Source organism: Hipposideros armiger, unplaced genomic scaffold (assembly GCF_001890085.2).
Source record: "Hipposideros armiger isolate ML-2016 unplaced genomic scaffold, ASM189008v1 scaffold_14, whole genome shotgun sequence".
In the NCBI taxonomy this organism is placed as follows: domain Eukaryota; kingdom Metazoa; phylum Chordata; class Mammalia; order Chiroptera; family Hipposideridae; genus Hipposideros; species Hipposideros armiger.
The window spans coordinates 203,547-207,948 of NW_017731364.1; the positions used below are offsets into that span (position 1 = coordinate 203,547).

Consider the following 4,402-nt stretch of genomic DNA (forward strand, 5'->3'; position numbering starts at 1 on the left):
CACACACACACACACACACACACACACACACACACACACACCATCCAAATGTTAGAGAAAGTCCTTTCAAGACTTCCATGAGAAAATTAGAGGGCCAGAGCAATAGCAACACTAAAAGTCAATGATTTCACTTTACCAAAAGCCATTGTACAGTTCACAGGTATTTTTAAAGGCAAGTATTATTATGATTAAAGAATATTATACTTCTAAACATTGCAATTCTCATCTAATTTAAAGGCATACATAGGAGCCATTTTAAAGTATTTCGTATTACAATTTGTCACAAAAAATCAACTAATAGAAGCTGATAATGTGCATAGATTTACCCCCCGAGGAATTAAATTTTAATTCATAAGTCTTTCTATTGTTGTGGAACTTTAGGACAAGACAGCGTTTGGTATTAACATGGAAGAATATTCTATTGCTATTTTGGCTTTAATGTGCATTATACTAAAATAAAGGGCACACTGTATTTCTCCCCCTCCCCAGCATTTTTGTTATTATTAAATATGGAATATTTTTAGAATGTTTTTTATTAAGTCATTTGGTTAAAGACAAAATATATAATAATAATAATGGCCTCTTGCTTTTCTCCTAATTTTATTATTTCAAATCACGCAAAAATGGACATTTTTCTCTCAGAAAAAAAAGTGTTTTTCATGCAAAAATGATTATTTAGTTACAGTATTTTTTTCCTAATAGATTAGCATTTATGATGGATCTTATTTCAAAGCTGATTATTCTCAAAGAAAAGCAGAGAGATATTAGAATTTCCAAGTAAATTACGTTGTTTAAAAAGTATTTTAACAGATTATTTAAATTGTTGTCAGCTATTGGTTTAAAAAAAAGCAGTATCTGTTGCAAATGTGAAATTTTGCTGTTTGAGGCATCTTATAAATTCCATTTCTTTAGGAAAGCAATGAAAATGAATAGAAAAGACAGACAATTTAGAGTTCTCTCAAGTTTTTTTTTTTAACTTTAACTGTGATAGGCATCTCTTCAAGGTAGGTTTTAACATATTTTTTTCCTAATTTTTTTCTCCTCCTTTCAGTAAGAAGGATAAGCTTTTAGAGTACCCAGTCACCGTGGTAACTGCCAAAAAAATTCTCCTGAAGTTTGAAGAGGTCAGCTAGCAGGGTCAACAACCCTGGCCTCTCCCTGAGCTCGGTCTAGCATGCCCCAGCCTGCGGTTGGAGTGTCAGGCCAGATCTGACCCTGGGAGGTGGACTATTCCGGCTCAGATATAAAATTTTTGAGTCAGTGCATGGCCTGGACTCTCCAGGTGGCCTCCAAAATCGATTTTGACCCCCTGACCCTGTCTCACGGAGGCATAGCATCCACCCTAAGTAAGGATTTAGCCAGGAATGACAGCTTTCCACTGAGTGTTATTGGGGACAGTATAAACAGTTTGGAAAGCAAGCAAGGAGGTGTGAGTGCTAGGAATCATTAAAAGCACATTAAAAAACAATTTAAGGGAATTTTCTTTGTGGAAAAAAATTTTAAATGCTTATTTGTTACAGAATTCTTATGTGATTTGTAGGATTTCTTAATCAAAGAATTGTTTTGAATATCAATACTCAGTAAACCACACATCTTTATCCTTTTATATACTTTGTTACATACATGCAAATAAGATAGCCTGACTTGCAACAAAATAGGTACAGCAGGGATGCAACATGTACAGAAAAGGGAAGCTGGTTATTAAAATACATCAGTAGATGTTTCTAGTATTGTGAATAATTTGTGTGTGTGTCTTCAAATGTTTAAAATGGGGGAAATAAGAAACCTTAAAAAAGCAGTCTGGAATGAAGATAAACTTGTGCAGCACTCCAAGTACCTTGCTACTTTGTAAAACGCATAGCTAATACACTGATTTGGTTACAAATGAGATTAAAAAAATATAAATATAGAAAGTTAGATCTTGTATAGAGCTAAAGGGGAGTAAACTAATAGTGTCTCTGAATTAATTTGGAAAATACAAATAATGTATTTAAATCATCAGTGACTCTTTCTTTTTCCTTCTTTATTTTTTTCAGGATGCCACCCTGAAAGTTTTATTTTCTCCAGGAAAGTAGAGTTCTCTGGGAGAGTTCTAGCCTGTGAACTCGGTATGTAAATGTGGTCATCAAGCAAGACTGAACTGCCAAGAGGGAAGATTTTGAATGTTTCACTTTTAAAACCCTTCTCAGCATTCCTTCTTCCAGTGGTACTTTACTCAAAGTTTTCCCCTTTTCCCAGCACTGTTGAAAATGGCTCCAAAGCAACACTGCAGCAGCTAAACCAATTGTACTATGAAGTTGTTGAGATGGCATTTCATCTGAATCCTTTGTAAAAATTAGATTTTAAGTGTCCTTTGGGGAGGGGGGACAAGGGAGAGTGGAAGAAGGGGGGAGGGGACAGCAGTTTATATATGTATATATATTTGTTGTGTTTGAAGGCCTCTGTGTCTTGGCTTCTCACTATGTTAAATCCCTATTATAAAACTTATCTTCACAAAGCCTATTATAGTATTCTGAGAACAAATTGGACCATGAATAACTTAGTTGGAAGTGTAGATTATTTTCTACTCAGGGAAAGTTAGACATGACAACAGCTTAACTGAAAGAATAGTGATTAATCTTAAATAGATGGATTTCAAAGTTTCACTCTTGATAAAGAGTACCTTTGATATTTCCCCTCTTCAGACTCATGTTTCCACTTCCTTTGTATTAAGAATTGTCCTGGTGATCACACTGTCCACCTAAAACGGCATGGCTCTAACTGTAGATCATTTTCTTTCAGGTTGTTAACCTGTCCAAGAGGTGACCAGCACGATCCTCTACTTCCCATTGGTTAAATATATGGTTCCAAAGTGGTACCTGTGCTTAATCGTCAAAATCACTGTTAAGAATGATATCTTACATAAATTATAATTTCTCAATTAGATAAAATTACTTAAAAATCTTAAATTTGTTTAATGCCCTATAGCTTACAAAACACTTCTTGATTCATGATTTCATTTGATCCTTAGAAAAATGTTATGAAATAAACAAATGTCATTAATCCCGTTTTACCAATGAAGAAGCTGCGTTATTTTCACACTGTGATCTGGCTGATAAATGGAAGACCTGGGATACTAACTCAGATTTTATAGCTTCTATTTCAAGTGATTAACCTATAGCAATAGGCTTTTTAATTATTTTTGTGTTGTAGCTCCCTGATTTTGTATTAAAGAGCAAAGTCTTTACATTTCACAGATTGAAAAGTTAAAAGACATGATTGAAAAAAATTCTATTCACTTAAAAGTGAATTTTGGCAACTATTATTTTCCTTTGTGCACATATATTCCAATGGTCTTTTGGAACTGAAGGTCTTAATTTTTTTTTTCCCTAAACTTTACTGGGGAACAGCCATGGTCATTAGTTACACATTGCTTTCATGCTACAATGGCATAGTTGACTCTTTTAAGGAGGATGCAGCTCGCAGTAGCCCATGTGGGGATCGAACTGGCAACCTTGGTGTTATCAGCATGACGCTCTAACCAACTGAGCTAACCAGTCATTGCGAAGGTCTTAATTTCTAAAAGTCAAACATGGGCAGTCCTATATAAATTAAATAACTACCTGGAAGTTTTTAAATGTACATAAAAACTACAGATTATTTGTTCCAAAATAAAATGTAACAGTAAATAAGGCTTTAGAAGCAGGTTCTGCATATAAAGTAATTATTTGAGAGCATGCAGTTGATCAAGTCCTAGAGTGCTATAGATGAAGTTTCCCTTCTAGTGTTTTTTTTTTAAGCTTTAGTGAGGTATAATTGACAGAATGAAATGGTAAGATATTTAAAGTGTACATCATGATGATATGACACACGTATACATTGTGAAAGGGTTCCTTCCATCTAGTAAATTAACATATCCACCACCTCACATATTTATCTTGTGTGTGTGTGTGTGTGTGTGGAGGGGAACATTTAAGTTCTACTCTCTTAATAAATTTCAATTATTTGGTACAGTGTTATTGACTATAGTCACCATGTTTTACCTTGGATCCTCAGGCCTTACTCACCTTATTGCTGAAAGTTTGTACCCTTTTACCAGCCTCTCCCCATTTCTTCAGTCCACAGGCCCTGCCCTTCTGCTTTTTATAGACTGGTATATTTTACATCAAACAAATCTGGATAAACAAAGTTGTATAGGACTACTTTTGTTTCTCTTGGGTTTTTACTCTCCATGTTAAAAAATGTTTGCAAAACACTCTAGAAATAATAAGTGAAAGGTTTAGTTAACCCGATATTGATGTAACCTATGTAAACATACAGAAATCAAGAAATACAAAAGGGCAACACTATGTGATTCTTGTTCATTTTTTAATTATATTTTTTAAATTAGGTAATGTAGGCAACGTGGACATGAATGTGGAAA

General features: G+C 34.3%; 1 long non-coding RNA gene across 6 annotated transcripts in view; it reads left to right on the forward strand.

Annotated features, from left to right (window-relative positions):
* LOC109371450 (uncharacterized) overlaps positions 1-3,424 on the forward strand; it is a 128,954-nt gene extending 125,530 nt beyond the window's left edge. For 4 of the 6 annotated variants that reach the window (XR_002121877.1, XR_002121876.1, XR_002121878.1 and 1 more), the window contains one exon: positions 2,037-3,424. This is a non-coding gene — a long non-coding RNA (uncharacterized LOC109371450). The remainder of the gene's footprint in view (positions 1-2,036) is intronic. The other 2 variants (XR_002121879.1, XR_002121875.1) reach the window with 2 other exon arrangements.
* Positions 3,425-4,402: the final 978 nt, after the last annotated feature.